Source organism: Bos taurus, chromosome 17 (assembly GCF_002263795.3).
Source record: "Bos taurus isolate L1 Dominette 01449 registration number 42190680 breed Hereford chromosome 17, ARS-UCD2.0, whole genome shotgun sequence".
NCBI classification, from domain to species: Eukaryota; Metazoa; Chordata; class Mammalia; order Artiodactyla; family Bovidae; genus Bos; species Bos taurus.
Genome location: NC_037344.1, coordinates 37,606,754 through 37,631,336, shown reverse-complemented (window position 1 = coordinate 37,631,336; position 24,583 = coordinate 37,606,754). Strand labels below are relative to the sequence as shown.

The 24,583-nt window shown below is 37.2% G+C and overlaps 1 pseudogene; it reads left to right on the top strand.

The window, feature by feature from the left end:
- The first annotated feature begins 22,134 nt into the window (after positions 1-22,134).
- LOC132342563 (histone-lysine N-methyltransferase SETMAR-like) lies at positions 22,135-23,115 on the top strand (annotated as a pseudogene).
- The last annotated feature ends 1,468 nt before the right edge of the window (positions 23,116-24,583 follow it).

Below are 24,583 nucleotides of genomic sequence, written 5' to 3'. Positions count from 1 at the left end.
TTTAACTGCAGTTAATTGGCATATTTTTTGACACAGGATCACTACGGGGTACGGGGGTGGACCTAGAAAACATCTTGGTACACTAAGGGCTGTGTGAGCTGAAAATGTTTGGGAACCCGTGTTCTACAACAGAAGTGCTTCTCCTAAGAATACTGATCCCAGGAGTATCAATCCTACGTGTCAAAATTGCTTTCTTCTGTTCCTATCCAAGGAAGACATTCTCCTACCCATTTTTTATATTTTTCACCCAAACCATGGAGTATGTCTTAAAACCCCTCTCACTATCTAACCTGTCCTCTTAATTTTTGGACTGTCTTCCTTGAGCAGTATCTCAGTGAATGTCTAGGGGGAAACAAAGAATAAAACAACAAGAACAAAGAAGTTTCTGTTTTTTCTTTCTTATTTCTTCACCCTTTGAGCCATGTCGAATTCCCTGAAGTAAACTAGAAAGATGCAGTGGCACAATTCTATCCTAATAAATAAAGGGATTGTATCATTGCAAGTAGTAAAGAAAGGTTCTCGGGAGGTAGAGCAGCAATTCAAAATTAAACATTTTGAACAAAACAATTTTATTTGGCAAAATGTCCTTTCAGTTTGTAGTAATTTTAGTCTGCCTATCTCATCTGTAGGTCTCTTCCCAATATATTCTCGTATTGGGGAGCAGAGTAAACGAGACTTGTTGACAGTGGACAGAACTCCCACTCTGACATAGGGGTTCACTTAAGGCTGAGCACTGAAGAATTGATGCTTTTGAACTGTGGTGTTGGAGAAGACTCTTGAGAGTCCCTTGGACTGCAAGGAGATCCAACCAGTCCGTTCTGAAGGAGATCAGCCCTGGGATTTCTTTGGAAGGAATGATGCTAAAGCTGAAACTCCAGTCCTTTGGCCACCTCATGTGAAGAGTTGACTCATTGGAAAAGACTCTGATGCTGGGAGGGATTGGGGGAAGGAGGAGAAGGGGACGACAGAGGATGAGATGGCTGGATGGCATCACTGACTCGATGGACGTGAGTCTGAATGAACTCCGGGAGTTGGTGATGGACAGGGAGGCCTGGCGTGCTGCGATTCATGGGGTCGCAAAGAGTCAGACACGACTGAGCGACTGATCTGATCTGCTCTCCCTGTGTCCAACTGACTACTCTTGCTGCTCCTCACTCTTGAGCTCTGAAGGATACAGTCTTATAAATTTCCTTGGTGTTATGATCACTATTTTATGTCCAAATACATACCTGAAACATATAGATCAATGATTGCAAATGGAAAAAGAGAAAATGATTCTAAAACTGTGATTATATATAAATAGATAGATATAGATAGATACATACATACATACATACATACACCCATCTGTTAGGAAAAGCTGTGATAATTTTAATGGCACAATGACAAATAACAGAAATATTTCCTGAACTTGGGCAAATCAAAAAGTGGTAATTTTAAATATTTGAGATTTAATTACAGATTGCAAGAAACACCCTGAGTTGTGACTGTGGCCATCAAAATGACTTTAGAGCTCAAAGCCAATCCAGGGGTCCAGATCAGTAAACAATGCTCATCTGGTATACCTCTCTATGCCTTTTTCATTTTCACAGAATTCATTTCTATTAAAAATAAACTTGGCTACCTTTAGGTAAATAACCAAGATATCAGGAAGTTTTAATTTGTGCAGCTTCTTCAAGCTATTCCAAAAATACTTTGGATTAGGAAGTGTCTTTACTTTCAAATGGAGAAGGAAATGGCAACCCACTCCAGTATTCTTGCCTGGAGAATCCCAGGGACAGAGGAGCCTAGTAGGCTGCCGTCTATGGGGTCACACAGAGTCGGACACGATTGAAGTGACTTAGCAGTAGCAGTTACTTTCAAAGAGCAGAACTTAAAAGGAACTCCTTCATTTCCTTCTATTTTTCTCAGCAACAAAGAAATTGACTCCCAAGATGACTGATTTAAGTCTTAAAAACAGAAAAAAAGGGAAGATTTCAACTTACAATTCCCTTCTATCCTTGCACTTTACACAACGTATCTTCCTAATCAATATTTTAAATGCATTTAATCTTTTTTTTTTTACTCCACCTTTAAATACAAACTCTGCAAGGATAGCTTTCTCAAGCATATTATAGCATTTTCTAGAGTTGGTCCTAAGGATATGGACAGTATGGAACAATCCAAATGAAAAGCATAGGAATTGGCACCTCTAGCCACCTTCATGGTTTCCCTGGTGGCTCAGCAGTAAAGAATCCACCCACAATGCAGAAGATATAGGAGACATGGGTTTAATCCCTGGTGGAGTAGATCCCCTGGAGAACGGCCTGCCATCCCACACCAGTATCCTTACCAGGAGAATCCCACAGACAGAGGAGCCTGGAGGACTATAATCCAAGGGGTCACAAAGAGTGGAACACAACTGAAGCAACTGAACACAGCCACCTTCACATATTTCACCCCTGTACCCAAACTGTGGTAAACACTGATCTTTGCATCCGTGAATTAATTTTTACCACTAGATTTATCGTGTTGACCATTTCACAACATGTAAAGATATCTACATCTATGATGTACACTTGAAAATTAATATAGTTTATTCGTCAATTGCAACTCAGTTAAAGAAAGAAGCCTAAGAAACTATTTGATATTAAAAGCTACCCAAAAATTCCAAGTATTCTTGCCTATGAGAGGTAGTAATTAGTTCAATTTAGGGAATTATAAAAGTTTTATTAAAGTGCTAAGGAGATAGCACACAATGCAGGAATTTTATGGGGCAAAATAAAATTATGAGACTGAGGAAAAAAATTTCAGAAGTAGATCATTTCAATAGATCTTATTCATTGATTGGCCAGGTGTGTGTGTGTGCATGGGTGCATGTGGGCATACATGCTCAGCAATGTCTCTTTGTGACATTATGGACTTGCAGCCCACCCAGCTCCTCCGTCCATGAGCTAGATATGGTGCTGTTAAACAGTTTATATATATATAAACTGTTATCAAAATGGGAATGGCTAAGAATAATAATTCTTCTCTGGTTACTCATGATTCCCCTAAGAAAGAGAGATAGAAATAGGTAGAGCTAGAAGAGAGAGAGAAAGAGAGAGAGAGAACATGTTAGTGGTGGTAGCCAGCCAATGTCTGCATTACCTCTAACACAACATATTTAAAACTCCTCACATAATGCATATCTAGTGCTCCCTGTAAGCCAGTAATGATAGCGCTATAGTCCTACATCTTTGCAAACAATTTGTCCCAACTTTTATTAGGAAATTTTCTCAGTTCAGTTCAGTCGCTCAGTCGTGTCCAACTCTTTGTGACCCCATGGACTGCAGCACACTAGGCCTCTCTGCCCATCACTAAATCCCGGAGTTTACTCAAACTCATGTCTATTGAGTCAGTGATGCCATCCAGCCATCTCATCCTCTGTCATCCCCTTCTCACGCATACAATCTTTCCCAGCATCAGGGGCTTTTGAAATGAGTCAGGTCTTCACATCAGGTGGCCAAAGTATTGGAGTTTCAGCTTCAACATCAGTCCTTCCAATGAATATTCAGGACTGATCTCCTTTAGAATGGACTGGTTGGATCTCCTTGTTGTCCAGGGGACTCTCAAGAGTCTTCTCCAACATCGCAGTTCCAAAGCATCAATTCTTCAGCACTCAGCTTTCTTTAGAGTCCAACTATCACATCCATACATGGAAAAACCATACCCTTGACTGGATAGACCTTTGTTGGCAAAGTAATGTATCTACTTTTTAAAATGCTGTCTAGGTCATCCCAGTACACCCATGGTGGATTCATGTTGATGTATGGCAAAACCAATGCAATATTATAAAGTAATAGCCTCCCATTAAAATAAATAAATTTAAATTAAAAAAATGCTGTCTAGGTTGGTCATAACTTTCCTTCCAAGGAGTAAGCGTCTTTTCATTTCATGGCTGCAATCACCATCTGCAGTGATTTTGGAGCCCAAAAAAATAGTCTGCCACTATTTCCACTGTTTCCCCATCAATTTGCCATGAAATGATGGGACTGGGTGCCATGATCTTTGTTTTCTGAATGTTGAGCATTAAGCCAACTTTTTCACTCTCCTCTTTCACTTTCATCAAGAGGCTCTTTAGTTCTTCCTCACTTTCTGCCATAAGGATGGTGTCATCTGAATATCTGAGGTTATTGATATTTCTTCCAGAAATCTCGATTCCAGCTTGTGCCTCATCCAGTCCAGCATTTCTCATAATGTACTCTGCATATAAGTTAAATAAGCAAGGTGACCATACACAGCCTTGATGTACTCCTTTTCCTATTTGGAACTAGTCTGTTGTTCCATGTCCAGTTCTAACTGTTACTTCCTGACCTGCATAAAGTTTTCTCAGCAGGCAGGCCGGGTGGCATGGTATTCCCATCTCTTTCAGAATTTTCTACAGTTCATTGTGATTCAGAATCATAGGCTTTGGCATAGTCAATAACGCAGAATTAGATGTTTTTCTGGAACTCTCTTGCTTTTTCGATCATCCAGTGGATGTTGGCAATTTGACATCTTGTTCCTCTCCCTTTTCTCAAACCAGCTTGAACATCTGGAATTTCATGGTTCATGTATTGTTGAAGCCTAGTTGGAGAATTTTGAGCATTACTTTGCTAGCATGTGAGATGAATGCAATTGTGCAGTAGTTTGAGCATTGCTTTACTCCCCTTCTGGAATTTACCAGACCTCAGGCATCTTGAGCTATTTCAGTAATGACAAAGCCAGTCATTGCTGTCCTTTATTTGTATTCACCAGTGGGATATGCAGCTTACATTCCATTTCCCATTTATTTTCCTTCTTTCTTTCTTTTTTTTTTTTTTTGTATACAAGAAGCTTTTTATGTCATTAAAACAAAAAGTTTTCCTTAAGAGTTCTCCTTGTCTACAGGCCAAAATATGTGCCCTCTTTCATTTCTCTCTCTCTGCTTTCCGGCACAGACAGATTTTCTTCTAAAAATCTTCCACATTTTATATTGGGTATTTCTCACAATAAAATTTATGAATTCCACAAATTCTACTATTGATGCAAACATCCACTTTTCAAACAAGCATTACCTATCCTTTTCTCCTAAATTGTTTTATTCCTCCCAAGAGGTATCATTTATCCATTTAATGACTATTCCTACAGGGGATCTATCTGTTGTTCTGCTTTTCTTCCCCAGAGAAAGTTTCATCTTTGTTGAGATATGCTGTATGCTTTTAAATCCATAAATTTCCTTTAGTATACAATTTTGCCTCTTACCACAAGTGCTTGAATTTGCATCTCTTCTATATATTATGAACATCTTATTTTGAGAACTCTAGTCTTTTCCCAGGATAACTGACCTGATTTGGGAAATTTGTATTTGTTTTAACCTACGGAGAGAGGGACATGGCATTTGTCAGGGAAAATATCCATAACCTTTGTCATTGATTGTCTATAAAATGAAAACACACAACAGTTTCCTTATGGGAGAAGTTTCTCAGGGAATAGCTATTGTTTTCTCTCTGAGATTTTTTTCCTTCTTTTCCTTTTTCAAACACCTTGAAATTTTTCCCTCCTCCCGCCCATATACTGTCAAATCTGTAAGCTTCTAATTTTGCCCATTCCCCCAGTAAAGAGTAATTATTGGTAGATATTTCATTTACCCTTTGTACATGTTTATTCTCTTTGATAGATAAATCCCCCACTTCTTACAGTTTAATCTAAATCTATTAACTGATTGACTTTTAACATAATGTTAATAACATGTTAAAATATTTGGAGTATTAAGAAAATTTCATGAAATAACAGACACATAGTTACCCACCCTCACAGGCTAACATATCACACGTACAGCATAGCACTCTTTGAATGACTCCTATTATGATTACGGCTAAAGTCCCAGGCCAGCATTGTCATCGCTCTCGTCAGTGTGTTGGTTGGCAGTTCCACATAAGTTTTTCTACATTTACTATGTGTATGTATGCCTGTAAGAACTATATATGATGTTTGGGTTTCAAATATCTTTCAAAAATAGCTTTTGAGGACTTCCTTGGTAGTCCAGTAATTAAGAATACACATTGCCATGCAGGGGACATGGGTTCCACCCTCAGTTGAGAAACTGAGATCCCGCTTGCCTCAGAGCAACTAAGCCCACGTGCTGAAACTACTGAAGACTTCATGCCATGGTGCCCATGTGCCACAGCTAAAGAGCTCCTGTGCTGCAACAAAAGATCAAGTGTGCCACAACTAAGATCTGATGCAGCTAAATAAATAGCTCCTAATATTTACTGTTACTCTTTTTTGAAATTTATTCATGTTGATATTTGTTAGTCTATTGTTCTTAACTTCAAAATAATGTATATTCTATAAATAATTTGTTGATCCCATTATCTCCCAAAGGAAACATATCATTTTCACTTTTTTCTGTGAAAAACAGCTTTACAATGGACATATGTATACATATTATGTCTATTTGAATGTATTTATGTCTACTTGTATACACACTTCTTAATTTTAAGTTTTCTGCATTTTTCTAGGCATTGCAGTTGACAAAAAATTATCAATTTATACTTCCATGATGTATAGTATGTTTCTCTGTTACCAACCCACACTTGATATTATTAGGACATTTAATTTTTGAAAATCTGATGATGATTAAATTATATTTCTATTTTTATTTGTTTTACCTGAAACGTTGTTGCTGAACCACAAAGGATGTCTGGATTCTTGGCCTCTGGAGGAGAAGAATTCAATTCAGGGCCAGAGACAAGTCTTGATAATGCAGGGCTTTTGTGTAATAAAGTTTTATTAAAGTATAAAGGAGATAGAGAAAGCTTCTGACATAGACATCAGAAGGGGCAAAAAGAGTACCTCCTCGCTAGTGTGAGCAATGAAGTTATATGCTATTAAAAAGCCTCTTGATGAAAGTCAAAGAGGAGAGTGAAAAAGTTGGCTTAAAGCTCAACATTCAGAAAACTAAGATCATGGCATCTGGTCCCATCACTTCATGGGAAATAGATGGGGAAACAGTGGAAACAGTGTCAGACTTTATTTTGGGGGGCTCCAAAATCACTGCAGATGGTGATTGCAGCCATGAAATTAAGAGACACTTATTCCTTGGAAGGAAAGTTATGACCAACCTAGATAGCATATTGAAAAGCAGAGACATTACTTTGCCAACAAAGGTCCATCTACTCAAGGCTATGGTTTTTCCAGTAGTCATGTATGGATGTGAGAGATGGGCTGTGAAGAAAGCTGAGCACCAAAGAATTGATGCTTTTGAACTGTGGTGTTTGAGAAGACTCTTGAGAGTCCATTGGACTGCAAGGAGATCCAACCAGTCCATTCTAAAGGAGATCAGTCCTGGGTGTTCTTTGGAAAGACTGATGCTAAAGCTGAAACTCCAATACTTTGGCTACCTCATGAGTCTCTCATTGGAAAAGAGTTGACTCATTGGAAAAGACTCTGATGCTGGGAGGGATTGAGGGCAGGAGGAAAAGGGGACAACAGAGGATGAGATGGCTGGATGGCATCACTGACTCGATGGACGTGAGTTTGAGTGAACTCCAGGAGTTGGTGATAGACAGGGAGGCCTGGAGTGCTGCAATTCATGGGGTCGCATAGAGTCAGACACGACTGAGCAACTGAACTGAACTGAACTGAATTACTTATTAAAGTGAATTGAAAGAATGTATGGAGGTTGTAAAGACCTCACTAGACCCAATCCATAATTTACATTTTAAGATAACAGGATTAGCCGGAAGGTTTTTTTCCAGAGCTGTCCTCAAGCAGATACATTATTGTTATATAATCCTAAGGAATGCAAAGGAAAAAAAGTTTGTTTTTTCTTCCCGTTTGAGAATTCCAGACCCCTTTATCCTTGGGGACCCCTGACCTTCTTATCAACCTGCCTAGGAACTGACTCTCTCATACCTAAGTGCAGTTTGTAGATGATTATATTTATTAGTTTTAAGTGTACTATTAGGTGACTTTTAACAGTTCACCTAATGGTGTAAATTAACCAAAGTATGTATTAGTATAACAAACTATGCATTAATTAAGGCAAAATCATAACTACCACTAAAAACATGAAAAAAAAGTTTTTTTCCAGTCTCCAAAATATTCACGTGTATTCCTGTCCCTACACTGGCCTTTTGCCACCACTGAGGAACTGAGGGATTCAGAGACCATATCCAGTTGTTCTCTTTCATTGTTTAAGTGAATAAAAGAATGGAGATATATACACAGATCCCCTGGAGAAAGAATGTGTATCCATTCCAGTGTTTTTGCTTATGAAATCCCATGGATAGAGCAGCCTGGTGGGCTATAGTCCATGGGGTCACAGAGTCAAACACAACTGATGGTTTAGTCGCTAAGTCATTTGTGACTCTTTGTGACCCCATGGGAATGTAGCCCTCCAGGCTCCTCTGTCCATGTAATTTTCCAGACAAGAATACTGGAGTGAGTTTCCATTTCCTCATATACTACTAATGTTGACAAAAAAAAAAAAAAAAAGATACTATTCTGTGCTTTGCTCCATTCACCTCTCTTCCAATTTCCTACAATGGGTTCTTTCATATTCTTACAGAGACTTCTTCAAAGATAAAGTATCTATTACCCATACTATACCCATTATTTCTAATTGATTTTTCCATGAAAATTGCTTTGTCACTTACATTTCATCAAATTTGAGTGTATCTCCTGATTGTTGAATAGTTGGGTCTATCCCGCTTGGTGCTATTTTCCTCCTATATTTTGCACTTCAGTTTTGGGTGCAATATTCATGGGCATTTTTCTCTTTCTCTTTAGGCACATGACCCATGTCTAATAAGTTTGATTTTTCTTTCCTGCCTGATATTGCTAACCTCTGAACTTGTTCTCTGGGACTATGAACCTTATTGTAGTCGCTCAATGGCCAGTTGGTAGGCTCTTCTCACATTTTGTCTCTGTCACCTAATTTTGCTTGCGTGTGCCACTGAAAGGGCAGATGATGCTACTGGTAGTGAACTTGCCTGCCAATACAGGAGATGCAAGAGATGTGGGTTTGATCCCTGAGTCTTAAAGATCCCCTGGAGGAGGGTATGACAACTCCACTCCAGTATTCTTGCCTGGAGAAGCCCATGGACTCCACTCCAGTATTCTTGCCTGGAGAAGCCCATGGACTCCACTCTAGTATTCTTGCCTGGAGAAGCCCATGGACAGAGGAGCCTGGTAGGTTATAGCCCATAGGGTCACAAAAAGACAGACAAGACTGAAACATAGCACACATGTATACCATTAAAAATATGCAACATTTTTATTATAGCAAATGGGCTTTAATTAATCAGTGAAAACCATATTATTGCATCCAACAGATTCATGCATTGAACTCCACACTAGTCATGTAAAATAAATGGGAAGGTTTACTATCCACTCATATATTAGAATCAAAATTCTTGCCTTCTGTTTTTTTTTTTTTTTCTGGATCCTCAGATAATCAAGCTTGCCTTCAGTTTCTATGAACTGATCCACATATTTCTCTAATATGCATAACTCTAATCATTTTGTAATTTCAGACTGATATAAGCTCATATACCCAAACATATACCTTTTGTCTTTGTGAGAGGAAGTAGCTAGGAACTAAGAATCTTCATGATATCAATTATATGTCACATTCTTAATAACACTACTGAGTGTGTCTTCTGCAGAGGTATGGGTCAGCAGTGGACTCCCACAGGGGCAGGGGCTCTGAGTGCAGCAGACATGGGTATGGCATAGCCCTCTTGGAGGAGGGTGCCATTATGTCCACCATAGAGCCACCAGAACTTACACAGGACTGGGGACAGACTCTTGGAGGGCACAAATAGACTTGACCCAGACTTGCCCGTGTGTGTCCAGGTGTCTCCAGCGAAGGTGTGGGTCAGCGGTGGCCTGCTACAGGGATGGGGGCAGTGAGTGTAGCAGTACATGCATGGGACCCTTTGAAGGAGATTTCCATTATCTTCAAAGCCTCCACTATAGTTTGGCCTCAAGTCAAATAATAGGGAGGGAACACAGCCCCACTCATCAACAGAAAATTGGATTAATGATTTACTGAGCATGGCCCTGCCCATCAGAACAAGACCCAGTTTCCCCCTCAGTTAGTCTCTCCCATCAGGAAGCTTTGGTAAGCCTCTTATCCTTCTCCATAAGAGGGCAGACAGACTGAAAACCACAATCACAGGAAAATAGTCAATCTGATCATATGGACCACAGCCTTGTCTAACTCAATGAAACTATGAGCCATGCCACGTAGGGCCACCCAAGACAGACGGGTCATGGTGGACAGATCCGACAAAACATGGTCCAATGGAGAAGGGAATGGCAAACCACTTCAGTATTATTGCCTTGAGAAACCTATGAACAGTATGAAAGGCAAAATGATAGGACACTGTAAGATGAACTTGCCAGGTCAGGAGGTGCCTAATATGCTACTGGAGAACAATGGAAAAATAACTGCAGAAAGAATGAAGACATGGAACCAAAGCAAAAACAACACCTAGTTCTGGATGTCACTGGTGATGGAAGTAAAGTCTGATGCTGTATTAATATTGCATAGGAAACTGGATTGTTAGGTCCATGAATCAAGGCAAATTAGAAGTGGTCAAACAGGAGATGGCAGTGAACATCTATATTTTAGGAATCAGTGAATTAAAATGAACTGGAATGGGTGAATGTAATGCAGATGACCATGATATCTACTACTGTGGGCAAGAATCCCTTAGAAAAAATGGAGTAGCCATCATAGTCAACAAAAGAGTCAGAAATGCAGTACTTGGATGCAATCTCAAAAATGACAGAATGATCTCTGTTCATTTCCAAGGCAAACCATTCAATATCATGGTAATCCAAGACTATACCCCAACCAGTAATGCTGAAGAAGCTGAAGTTGAATGGTTCTATGAAGACATACAAGATCTTCTAGAACTAACATCAAAAAAAAAAAAAGATGTCCTTTTCATTATTTGGGACTGGAATACAAAAGTAGGGAGTCAAGAAACACCCGGAGTAACAGGCAAAGAGAACAGAATGGCCTTGGAGAACAGAATGAAGCAGGGCAAAGACTAATGGAATTTTGCCAAGAGAGCACACTGGTCATAGTAAACACCCTCTTGCAACAACACAAGAGAAGATTCTACACATGGACATCACCAGATGGTCAATACTGAAATCAGATTGATTGTATTGTTTGGAGCCAAAGATGGAGAAGCACTATACAGTCAGCAAAAACAAGAATGGGAGCTGACTGTGGCTCAGATCATGAGCTCTTTATTGCCAAATTCAGACTTGAATAAAGTGGGGAAAACCACTAGACCATTCAGGTATGACCTAAACAAAACCTCTTACAATTTTATAGTGGAAGTCACAAATAGATTCAAGGGATTAGATCTGATAGACAAAGTGTCTGAAGAACTATGGACAGAGATTCATGACACTTTACAGGAGGCAGTGATCAAGACCATTCCCAAGAAAAACAAATGCAAAAAGGCAAAATGATTGTCTGAGGAGGCCTTACAAACAGTTGAGAAAATAAGAGGAGCAAACGGCAAAGGAGAAAAGGAAAGATTTAACCATTTGAATGTAGAGTTCCAAAGAATAGCAAGGAGAGATAAGAGAGACTTCCTCCACATTCAATGCAAAGACATAGAGGAAAACAATAGAATGGAAAGACTAGAGATCTCTTTAACAAAACTAGAGATACCAAGGGAACATTTCATGCAAAGATGAGCTCAATAAAGGACAAAAATGGCATAGACCTAACAGAAGCAGAAGATATTAAAAAGAGGTGGGAAGAATACACAGAAGAACTATACAAAAAAAAAAAAAAGTCATGACCTAGATAATCACGATGGTGTGATCACTCACCTAGAGCCAGACATCCTGGAAAGGAAAGTCAAGTGGGCCTTAGGAAGCATCACTACGAACAAAGCTAGTGGAGGTGATGGAATTCCAGTTGAGCTGTTTCAAACCTAAAAGATGATGTTGTGAAAGTGCTGCATTCAATATGCCAGCAAATTTGGAAGACTCAGCAGTGGCCACAGCACTGGAAAAGGTCAGTTTTCATTCCAATCCCAAAGAAAGGCAATGCCGAAGAATGTTCAAACTACCTTGCAAATATACTCATTTCAAACGCTAGTAAAGTAATGGTTAAAATTCTTTAAGCCAGGCTTCAACAATATATGAACTTGAACTTCCAGATTTTTAAGCTGGATTTAGAAAACACAGAGGAACAAGAGATCAAATTGCCAACATCTGCTGAATCATAGAAAAAGCAAGAGAGTTCCAAAAAAGCATCTACTTCTGCTTTATTGACATGCCAAAACCTTCGACTGTGTGGATCACAATAAACTGTGGAAAATTCTTAAAGAAATGGGAATATCAGACCACCTGATCTGCCTTCTGAGAAATCTGTGTGAAGGTTAAGAAACAACAGTTAGAATTGGACATGGAACAACAAATTGGTTCCAAATTGGGAAAGGAGTATGTCAAGGCTGTATTTTGTCACCCTGCTTATTTAACTTATATGCAGAGTACATCATAAGAAATACTGGACTGGATGAAGCACAAGCTGGAATCAAGATTGCTGGGAAAAATATCAACAATGTCAGATATGCAGATGACACCACCCTTATGGAAGAAAGCGAAAAAGAACTAAAGAGCCTCTTGATGAAAGTGAAAGAGAAGAGTGAAAAAGTTGGCTTAAGACTCAGCATTCAGAAAACTAAGATCATGGCATCTGGTTCCATCACTTCATGGCAAATAGATAGGGAAACAATGGAAACAATGACAAACTTTTTCGGGGGGGTGGGGCGGGGCTCCAAAATCACTGCAGAATGCAAGTGCTGCCATGAAATTAACAGACACTTGCTCCTTGGAAGAAAAGTTATGACCAGCCTAGACAGCATATTAAAACCAATGACATTACTTTGCCAACAAAGGTCTGTATAGTCAAAGCTTTGGTTTTTCCAGTAGTCATGTATGGATGTGAGAGTTGGACTGTAAAGAAAGCTGAGCTCCAAAGAATTGATGCTTTTTAACTGTGGTGTTGGAGAAGACTCTTGAGAGTCCCTTGGGGTGCAAGGAGATCAACCAGTCCATCCTAAAGTAAATCAGTCTGAATATTCATTGGAAGGATTGATGCTAAAGGTGAAACTCCAATACTTTGGTCACCTAATGTGAAGAATTGACTCATTTGAAAAGACTCTGATGCTAGGAAATATTGAAAGCAGGAGGTAACAGTGATGACCGAGGATGAGATGATTGGATGGCATCACTGACTCAGTGGACATGTGTTTGAGTAGACTATGGGTGTTGGTGCTGGACAGTAAGGCCTGGCATGATGCAGTCCATGGTGTTTCAAAGAGTTGGACAGGACTGAGCAACTGAACTGAACTGAATGTTGAATTTTGATATGCATGCAAATTTAGCAGTACAGCCTTCTTCTCTAATCTCTTGGCCATTTTTATGATAACTAAATTATATGCAAATTTTTCTCATCTTCTCAGCCACTGCAAACATTTTCATATATGACTTGCAATCTCTATGATTAATTTTTTGAAAGATATTTCAAAGGATAATATGTAAAATGGTTATGAATGACAGCACTTAAAGGAAAATTAATTCACAAGTAGTTAAAATAAATTCTTGGGAAAGAGATACGTGAAGATTCCATGTTGCTTTTAATGGAAAAATTATAAAATATTGCCCACATTTTTTTATTCTGTTTGAAGTATTTGTGTTTAATTTTGGTGAACACATACAAAAACAAATACACGCATCTAAATGATGATTGTTAAATTTCAAATGTTTATAATTAAAAATCATGTTTGTATAATTTTAACAATTATGTTTTGGATTTGTTCCCTTATGTATTCTCTTTTTAGAATCCATTCAAGTTACTATCTTCTAAAACTTGTAAAGACTAGAACTAGAGATTTTCAATTTTCTATTAATAATTTCCTTATTGTTCAAATTATTTTAGGTCATTATTTGTAAGAATTCCACATTATGTGTTTTGACATTGATTCAAGTTGAATTATGGCAAAGAGAGGTTGTTTATATCCTTCTAAATGTGTTTCTTCTAATTATGTTTTTTATTACGATGGGCATTATACATATTTTTTTTACCTTCTTTTTCATCAAAATACAAATGCCAGAAATCTTTATCATATCTTAATGCTAAATATACACAAAGGACAAGAACATATGTTTTATGTTCTTATATGTTTCTTATGTGTTAGGACAGTCCCTAAACATATGAGACCTTAATTGAATTTTATGTTATTTTGTTGTCACACATGACATTTAATTGTGCTCTAAGAATCATATGCTATTTGCAGTCCTGTAGTAAGTATGGAGGTAATAGAAACACATTATTATACAACATGAAATGCAAAAATTAAACATCCTGACTAAACCTATTTGACAGGTATAACAACTGAATGACTATACATTTTAAATACCTTTCCAACTAAAATTTTATAGAAAAAATAGGATTTGAATGGGACTTCTCAAGTGGTGCCATGGTAAAGAATCTGCCTGCAAATGCAGGAGACACAAGAGATGAAGGTTTGACCCCTGGGTCAAGAAGATACCCTGGAGTGGAAATGACAAACCTCTCCAGTATTCTTGCTGCCTGGGAAATTCCACAGACAGAAGACCCTGGTGGGCTGCATTTCATGAGGTCACAAAGAGTAGGACATGACTGAGTGACCGAGCACTAAGGTTTGAATACTATCATGTCATATGGTAAACACTACGGATTTTATTCTATGTTAGATTATAACTTCACTGTTGACACCTAATTGATATTGAATTCAGTTAGAGAAACATTTTATTCTTTATTTCCAGTATTTAGTAATGTTATTTAGTAATAATATTTAGTAATGTTATTTTACTGTTTGCTTTATTGGGTTGTAGTTCCAATACAGTATTAGGCAGAAGTGGTATGAGAGGGCATATTGTCTTGTCCCTGGAGTTCAATATTCCATTATTATGTATTAGATGAAGTTCTATGTAGATGCCTTGTATCAACCTGAGATAGCGTTTCTATTTAAAACTTTCTCAGGTATTGATCATTAAAAGGTGCTGAAAATATGGTCAAATATACTTTTCTCCACTTGCTGAAATTAATTGTGTTAATAGTTTCCATCATTATATTAATGTGGTGTATTGAATGGACTTAGTTAAATAATCTTCCATGTCTGGGATATAATCAATTTATCATTTATCAGAAGTATATTGCAGAAATTTGATGCATTTGCATTTTTCATTAATGATGATGTTATTCTAGAAATTTTTTCTTGCAATTTTTCTCAAGCTTTGGAGGCAGGTTTGTATTGGACTCATGTAGTTATTTGGCAAGTGTCCTTCTCTCTAGTTCTTAACTATGTGTGTAATATTGATAGCATTCATTTTTAAAATATTTGATAGAATTCACCCATGGAAACTTCTCAGTCTTGAGGCTTTTTTCTGGGGATGTTTTTCACTATAAGCTGAATTTATTTAATATATATTTAGGTACTTAGAATTTCTCCTTATATTTATGTTAGTCTGAGTAACTGTTTTACTGAGGAATTTATGAAAAACACAGGAGAAAAGGAAAGCTATACCCATTTGAATGCAGAGTTCCAAAGAATAGCAAGGAGAGATAAGAAAGCCTTCCTCAGTGATCAATGCAAAGAAATAGAGGAAAACAACAGAATGGGAAAGACTAGAGATCTCTTCAAGAAAATTAGAACTACCAAGGGAATATTTCATGCAAAGATGAGCTCAATAAAGGACAGAAATGGTATGGACCTAACAGAAGCAGAAAATATTAAGAAGAGATGGCAAAAATACACAGAAGAACTGTACAAAAAAGATCTTGATGCCCCAGATAATCACGATGGTGTGGTCACTCACCTAAAGCCAGACATCCAGTAATTTGAAGTCAAGTGGGCCTTAGGAAGCATCACTACAAACAAAGATAGTGGAGGTAATGGAATTCCAGTTGAGCTATTTCAAATCCTAAAAGATGATGCTGTGAAAGTGCTGCACTCAATGTGCCAGAAAATTTGGAAAGCTCAGCAGTGGCCACAGGACTGGAAAAAATTAGTGTCCATTCCAACCCCAAAGAAAGGCAATGCCAGAGAATGTTCAAACTACCTGCCAATTGCACTCATCTCACACGCTAGTAAAATAATGCTCAAAATTCTTCAAGCCAGGCTTCAACAATATATGAACTGTGAAATTCCAGATGGTCAAGTTGGATTTAGAAAAGGTAGAGGAACCAGAGATCAAATTGCCAACATCTGTTGGGTCATCAAAAAAGCAAGGGAGTTCCAGAAAAAAACATCTATTTCTGCCTTATTGACTATGCCAAAGCCTTTGACTGTGTCATCACAATAAACTGTGGAAAATTCTGAAAGAGATGGGAATACCAGACCACCTGACATGCCTCTTGAGAAATTTGTATGTAAGTCAGGAAGCAACAGTTAGAACTGGACATGGAACAACAGACTAGTTCCAAATAGGAAAAGGAGTACATCAAGGCTGTATATTGTCACCCTGCTAATTTAACTTATATGCAGAATACCTCATGAGAAACGCTGGGCTGGATGAAACACAATCTGGAAAAATTGCCTGGATAAATATCAATAACCTCAGATATGCAGACGCTATGACCCTTATGGTAAAAAGTGAAGAAGAACTAAAGAGCCTCTTGATGAAAGTGAAAGAGGAGAGTGAAAAAGTTGGCTTAAAGCTCAACATTCAGAAAACTAAGTTCTAAAAACTAAGATGACATCCATTCCCATCACTTCATGGCAAATAGATGGGGAAACAGTGGAACCAGTGACAGAGTTTATTTTGGGGAGGCTCCAAAATCTCTGCAGATGGTGACTGCAACAATGAAATTAAAAGATGCTTACTCCTTGGAAGGAAAGTTATGACCAACCTAGATAGCATTTTCAAAAGCAGAGACATTACTTTGCCACCAAAGGTCCGTCTAGTCAAGGCTATGGTTTTTCCAGTAGTCATGTATGGGTGTGACAGTTGGACTATAAAGAAAGCTGAGGGCTGAAGAATTGATGCTTTTAACTGTGATGTTGGAGAAGACTCTTGAGAGTCACTTGGAGTGCAAGGAGAACCAACCAGTCCATCCTAAAGGAAATCAGTCCTGAATGTTCATTGGAAGGACTGATGTTGAAGTTGAAACTCCAATACTTTGGCCACCTGATGTGGAGAACTGACTCATTGGAAAAGACCATGATGTTGGAAAGATTGAAGGTGGGAGAAGGGGATGAGAGAGGATGAGATGATTGGATGGCATCACCGACTCAACGGACATGAGTTTGGGTCAACTCCCAGACTGGTGATGGACAGGGAGGCCTGGTTGATGCAGTCAATGGGATTGAAAGAGTCAGACACGATTGAACAACTAACTGAACTGAACTGAGGAATTCATTCATTTCATCAAATTTGCTGAATTAATTAGAATAAAAATGTTCATAATAGTCTTGCTGCTGCTAAGTCACTTCAGTCGTGTCTGACTCTGTGTGACCCCATACATGGCAGCCCACCAGGCTCCCCCATTCCTGGGATTCTCCAGGCAAGAACACTGGAGTGGGTTGCCATTTCCTTCTCCAGTGCATGAAAGTGAAAAGTGAAAGTGAAGTCGCTCAGTAGTGTCCAACTCTTCGCGACCCCATGGACTACAGCCTACCAGGCTCCTCCGTCCATGGATTTTCCAGGCAAGAGTACTGGAGTGGAGTACCATTGCCTTCTACTCATAATAGTCTTTTTACCCATTAATATCGGTAGCATCTATGGTGACATTGCTTCTTTGCTTTCTGATATTGATTTTTTTGTTCTCTTTTGTTCTTGATTTGTCATATGTAGTGCTTATCATGTTAACTTTTTTAAAAACTTAGATTATTAACTTTTCTTCCTGTTTTTCAGTTTATTATTCATAATTTCTTTTCTCAGATGTGTTTTTTTTTAACTTATTTTTTCTTTGGTTCAATTGCTCTTTTATTTCTCCCTTAAACTGGTAAAACAAATATCATTTGTTTTAATATATCTTTTTAATTAGTACAAGCATTTAAAACTATACAATTTCCTCTAAATTATGCCTCAGGTACATCCTACAGATTTTTTAACATTCACTTTATAACTTTCATTTATTTTAACATATAGTCTAAATCATTGTTTATTACTACTTTACACATAGGTTTATTAAAATTGTATAAGTTAATTCTCACATTTGAGGATTTCCTAAATATATATTTGTTTTCTAATTTAATCTACTGTGGTCCAAACCCTTGCTGGGTCAGATTTCAAGCTTTGGAAATTGTGTAGACCTGTGTTGTGGCCCAGTATGTTGTCTGTTTCATAAATATTAATGTGCACTTAAAAGACTGCATTTTGTTAGTGTAATGATTTGTAAAAATCAGTAAGTGAAATTAGTTGTAGTTGTTAAGATCTCCTGGAGATAACCAAGTTTTTTGATTACCTGTTTTATCAGTTGCTGAGAAACAGCAACAATTTTTCAATTATGATTTTGTCTATTTCACCTGTAATATTGTTATAACTGTCTGATTACTTAGTTTTGTTTTGTTTTTTTTTTTTATCATTAAGGAATAGCTCAGAGACAGAGAGGGGAAAAAAGGATTAAAAGCAAGAAAGAAGGAAAGAATTATGAAGGGAAGGAAGAGGAGGGAGAGAAAAGGGAAGAAAAGAGAGGAAAGATCATTAATAGTATGTTCTCACTAAAGGAAATTCTAAACAAAATTACAAATTTAAAAGATTATAAAAGTTTAATGTGAAAACAGAATGATTTTTTTTATCTTTATAAAAAGCCAGTCATTAAAACTACACGCTATGTAATTCCATATATATGATTTTCTGTGTGTGCTCCATCATGTTCAACTCTTTGCGACCCCATGGACTGTAGCCTAACAGGCTCCTCCCTCCTTTTTTTCCAGCTGAGATTCCAGGGGATCTTCCAGACCCCGGGATAAAATCTGCAAATCTCCTGTGCCACCTGCTTTGCAGGTGGGCTCTTCACCATTGACCCACCTGGGAAACCCCGTGGGAAGCCCAATATATAATTTTATGGGAAGGCAAAATCGTAAGGACAGAAATCAAATAAGTGGTTGCTAGAGGTTGAGAGAGTTAGGTAGAGATTTGCTACAAAGGAGTAAAAGTGAGCTTAAGGCCATGAAAATGTTCATTATGTTGCTTGTGGTGGAGGTGAAATAGCTATACTTTTTAAAAACTTGTCAAACTATATCCCTAAAATGATGACTGAAAACATCAACAACAATAAAAAATAAAGTTCTGTTTGTTGCAAATTTGAGTCTAGATTTTGATTGATGTCCACTAAAAGTAAAACTGAGTATAACATTTCTTACAAGCATCATTAAACGTTTAAAATCTTCAACTGCTGATACAAGAAATCTAAAAGGGACAGATTATATTAAATTTACAATGAAAAGCCTTGCCAAATTTTTCAAATTATTTTTAAATACTTAGGAAAAATCTATAGTTCTTAATGATAATTTCAAACCAACTACGACTCTTGTTTTTCTATCATATAATGAATGATTTTTTATACCAAAGTAAATAGAGTCCAAGTAAGTGAATGAAGAGTGCAAATTTAAATTTATCCTAATTTTTAACTCCCTCTAGATATCTCAGCTGCATATTTGTACATATCAATATAAATTCTCTGAGTTTTTGTGAGAAGCAATTATTTTAAGACATCACAACATTGTATCTTTAAGATCTATATTAAAACTAACATATATATATATATACACACCCATATATATATATATACACACCCATGTATACATACACCCATACATATATATACACACATACATATATATGTATATATGCATTGGTTCTAGGTCACTTCAGTTACATCTGACTATATGTCTGACCAGTTATGTCTGGTTATTATGGACTATAACCCACAAGGCTACTTTGTCACTGGGATTCTCCAGGCAAGAATACTGGGTTATCATTTCCTTCTCCTGCATGTATATTTAACATTATTAACACATTTAACAAATTCTTCATGACATGTTATATAATGCAAAGTGATTTGAGGATGTATTTAATTTATAAATATCATTTATTAACCAACCTAATTTTTTCAAATATAGATAATGGTGTGGAAAATTTGAAATCATTGCAATTATTCACCCATTTCTATTTTGCTATACTTTAAAATATATATCCAATATAAAAATAATTATTTAAAACATTCTATTATAATGCTTAGTAAGACTAAGAACCTAAATATGTCAAAAATTTTAAAATATTTAATGTTTTTGTGTAACAGTGGTATCAGTATTTCCAATCTAAAGATAATTTACTTCCTTATACAAAATTTGGGCATATTTACACTAGTCACAAGTTTGCATTTGAACTCTTTGAGTTATAAAAATGCTTAGAAACTTCATAAAATGCTTAGAAGATTATTGTTCCCAATGTGTAACTTGATCTGCTGACAGTGTTCTTTTCAATATTTAATATTTTGATATGTATTATTTGGTGATATTTTAAAATATTTTAATACTTGATACTGATGCCCTTTCATGTAACTTAAGAAAAAATAACTTGTTACTAACAGATTTCCTATATCTAGTGTATGTTTAATCTGAGCCTCCAAATGTTTGCATAATATTTATCCTGGAAAATAAGTATTTGTATCAAATTTATATTTCCTTTGCTAATAGGTCCTGAGCTAGAATTCAAATTATGTCAGTATATGTTATCAGACCAAACCTGGTCCACTGACCTGACACAAAGCAAAACCTACCTACCAACACTGAGTTGTGGTGAGGGAATGTGTAGCATTTATTGTTGGTACCAAGTGACAGCTTGTGTTCAAAAGCCCTAAGCTCCCCAATGACTTCAGGGATTTTTTTTTTTTTTTAATGACAGTTTGAGAGAAAATTTCACAGGGTGTCTGATCAGTTTGTGTTCAGTTCCCTGTTTGATTGATGTTGAGGCAACAGGTGAGGTCACAGGATTCAGCATCTTCAAACCTCTGGCTCTAGCTGGTCTGACAGCTAGATGCTCATGGTCATCATAGAGCTATTCCACCTATTGATAGTTTCACTATCTTCAAAACAACTCAAGGACATGACTGAGAATATTATCTATAGCCCTTGAGAAGAAACCAAAGGTCCTTGACTTTGTTTTATAGCTAAACTATTATTATTTTGTTCTAGCTCAGCCTCTTTCCTTTATTTTTGTATTTTCTCACTTCTCTGATTAAATGTGCTTTTTTGGAACTCAGGGAAGATCTAGGAAGCTAAAGTTCTTCTATAAACAATAGGTGAAGTATACATTGGGGTCTTTCCCTGGAAAGGTCCCACAGGGTCCTGCTCAGTTTCATATATATAATTATAATGATTTGCATTTTTGCTTTTTGAAATTAATTAACTTATTTTATTTATTCTGAATAGACTCTAAAATATATTACATAAATATCTAAAGAAAACAAAATAAACTCACTAACACACACACACTGGCAAAATATGCAATGCATATTTCTTACAGTATTTAGTATAATGTGTAATAGATATAAGTGGAGATACTGTTGGTGATACATTATTCGAACTTCCTATATCTCTTCCACATACTTTTACAACATGAATACCATTGTGGACAAACACTTCAAACCTCAGAAGCACTCTACTCATCATAGAATATTTTTAAAACATGTTACATTTTAGTGAAAAAGTAGTCCCTATAGCCCAGAAAGAGTAAATACAAGTTGTTGATCTTCTGGGATCCTATTTTGCTGCTTTAGATTTGCAATTAAAATAGATCTCAAACGGTTATAAAAATACCCAAGGAGACACCAGGAAGGAAAGTCAGAAAAACAGTAACATTTGCTAAGAGTGTTTACCAACTTCAAAATTGTTGATATAAATAAATAGTAGCAAATATTGAATCCATAAATCTATTTTATGTTGGTGGAAAAATAATTGTGGTTTTGCATTGTTGAATTTTGTCATTTGATATTGAAATACATTCTTTAATAAATGTGGTTTATGTTATACATCATTTTGATCTGCATTTCTTGCTTTATTTTTTATTGTAAAGACAGTACTTGCTGTGTACTTTTATTTATTTTAGACTAGGGAAATGTTGTTAGACAAAAATAAAATTCTGGAAATTTTCTTATTTAAACTCAAAATGTGTCATAAAGTAGCAGAGACAACTTACAACATCTACAACACATTTGGACCAGGAACTGCTAATGAACATACGGTGCAGTGGTGGTTCAAAAAGTTCTTCGAAGGAGACAAGAGTCTTGAAGATGAGGAGCACAGTGGAAGGCCATTAGAGGTTGACAATGACCAATTGAAAGCCATCATCAAAGCTGATCCTCTTACAACTACACAAAAAATAGCTGAAGAACTCCACATTGACCATTCTATGATCATTTAGCCTTAAAGCAATTGGAAAGGTGAAAAAACTCAATAAGTGGATGCCTCATGAGCTCAATGCAAATCAAAAAAGTTGTCATTTTGAAGTGTGATCTTCTCTTATTCTATGCAACAACAAGCCATTTTTCAATTGGATTATGACATGGGATGAAAAGTATATTGTATATGACACCTGGCAAAGATCAGCTCAGTGACTGTACTGAGAAGAAGCTCCAAAGCACTCCTGAAAGCCAAACTTGCACCAAAAAATCGTCATGGTCACAAAAAATGGTTGTTGGTCATGATCCACTACAGCTTTCTGAATTTGGTGAAAGCACATCTGAGAAGTATGCTCAGCAAATCAATGAGGTGAACTTTAAACTGCAACAGAAATGACCCAATTCTTCTCTAGGACAATGACAAACTGGATGTCACAGGATCAAAAGTTGAACTAATTGGGCGATGTATCTTTGCCTCATCCACCATACTCACCTAACCTCCTGCCAACTGATAACCACTTCTTCAAGCATCTCAACAACTTTTTACAGGGATAATGCTTCTAAACCAACAGGAGGCCAAAACGACTTTCGAAGAGCTCATTGAATCCTGAAGCATGGGTTTTTATGCTACAGAAATAAACAAAGTTATTTCTCATTGGCAAAAACATTTTGACTGTAATGGTGTTTATTTTGATTAATAAAGATGTGTCTAAGCATAGTTACAATGATTTAACATTCATGATCTGAAACCACAATTATTTGTGCACCAACCTAATATATTCACTTCAAAGACACTTCTGGGCTTCCCTGGTAGCTCAGCTGGTAAAAATTCTGCCTGCAATGCAGCAGATCCTAGTTCAATTCTTGGATTGAGAAAATCCCCTGGAGAAGGGATAGGCTACCCACTCCAGTAGTCTTGGGTTTCCCTTGTGGCTTAAATGGTAAAGAATCTACCGGTAATGTGGGAGACCTGGGTTTGATCTCTGGGTTGGGAAGATGCCCTGGAGGAGGGCATGACAACCCATTCCAGTATTCTTGCCTGGAGAATCCAATGGACAGAGGAGCCGGGCAGGCTACAGTCTATGGGTCGCAAAGAGTCAGACATGACTGAGCGACTAAGCACGCACAGCACATAGACGTTCCTCCATATGTGCTTATGCTCAGTCACATCTGACTCTTTGCAACCCTTTGGACTTAGCTGACCCCTCTCCTCCGTCCATGAAATTTTCCTAGGCGAGAATACTGAAGTGGTTGCCATTTCCTCCTCCAAGGGATCTTCTGGTCCCAGGGGTTGAACCCACATCTCCTGTTTCTCCCATACTGCAGATGAATTCTTTATCTGTTGAGCCATTGGGAAAGCCTTAGATGTCCCCGAGGCTACCAGTGAACTTTCTGTTTGGTTGCAAGATAGTAAGATGGTGTGCATATGTAGCTGGTTCTTCTATTTTATGGCATTCAAATCTTAAGGAAAACAAAACTGTGAGCTAAGAGTATTTTCAGCCAATCTTTTCTTTTTTACTCCCCCCACTTTGGGTGGATACAGTAGAAAAATTTTCATATATTGAGATCCTCAGGGAAAAAAAAATTACCCGTATATCATTCATAAATATATTCAGACACAATATAGGCAATAGGGAGATAAAGTAAACAAACAAACAGAAAACCGTGCTATACTCTTAATTACAAATACAGATAATGAGGAGAGGAAATAAGTTATTGCTCTATCCTGAAAGAAGTGTGCAGGAAACAATGCATATTAATGGGACTATGTGCTATACTAAATTCTCTAAAACTTTATTCTGACCTTCAAGTTCTATGCTTAATCATGAAAGCATCTGTGTCCTAGTTTAAATAGAGAGGAAAGATGAGTAGTTCCAGGCTTCGTATTAGGACTGTCTCCAGAGAAACAGACCAATTATATTTGTATGTATATAGAAAGAGACTTATCATATGAAATAATCTCCATAATCTCTCACCATTATGGAGATTGGCAAGTTCAAAGCTACAGTGTAGGCATACAGGCTCAATTTTTAGGTAAGCCAAATGATGCAATCTAGCTATAGGGCTAAGCCCCTTGGGGCTCAGGGGAGCCAACAGTGCCATGAAGTCTGAGGATGCCTGCAGGAGATTTCTCTCTTACTTGTGGGAGGCCAATTTTTTGCTCAA